Here is a 643-nt window from a genome sequence, read left to right as displayed (position 1 = left end):
TCTGTACTGAGATCTGGCGCCCTCCTCTGGCGTGCGGGCATACATCGAGGCAGAATGTTGTATACATAATAAATAAATAAATCTTTTTTAAAAAAAGTTAATATGTTGAATATATGTACAAATTCACATTTATCCATTTATTCCTTAACTCTGATCCCTGAGAGGACTTAGGAAGAGTGATGCTGCAAATTGAAGAACATCCTAAGCACCCAGACCTTGGCTTCTAAGATTCGTCATCCACTAGTGCTCCTAGAGACATGGCTGAATATGTCTAAATAAGTCCTGTCAGAAAGCAACAATGGTACTTAAAGAATGGAGATAGTTTGCCAAAGAACATGGAAGCTTTATTTATTTATTTGTTTGTTTGTAAATTCGGTTATTTCCTTTTTTTAATTAATTTTATTGAACTCTACATTTTTCTCTGCTCCCCTTCCTTTCTCTCCCCGCCCCTTCTACCCTCTCCCATAAGATCATGGCAGCTTTAACGGATTCTAAATGACTACACTGAGGAACAAAAATCTGGGGCTGAAGCAATGGTTCATTTGGTAAAGCACTTGCCTGGCTAGTGTGGAGGTTTTGTGTTCAGATCCTCAAAATACACACACACACACACACACACACACACACACACAACTAATAATAA

The sequence above is a fragment of the Microtus ochrogaster genome, chromosome 1, assembly GCF_000317375.1.
Source record: "Microtus ochrogaster isolate Prairie Vole_2 chromosome 1, MicOch1.0, whole genome shotgun sequence".
In the NCBI taxonomy this organism is placed as follows: domain Eukaryota; kingdom Metazoa; phylum Chordata; class Mammalia; order Rodentia; family Cricetidae; genus Microtus; species Microtus ochrogaster.
This window is presented reverse-complemented; position numbering follows the sequence as displayed.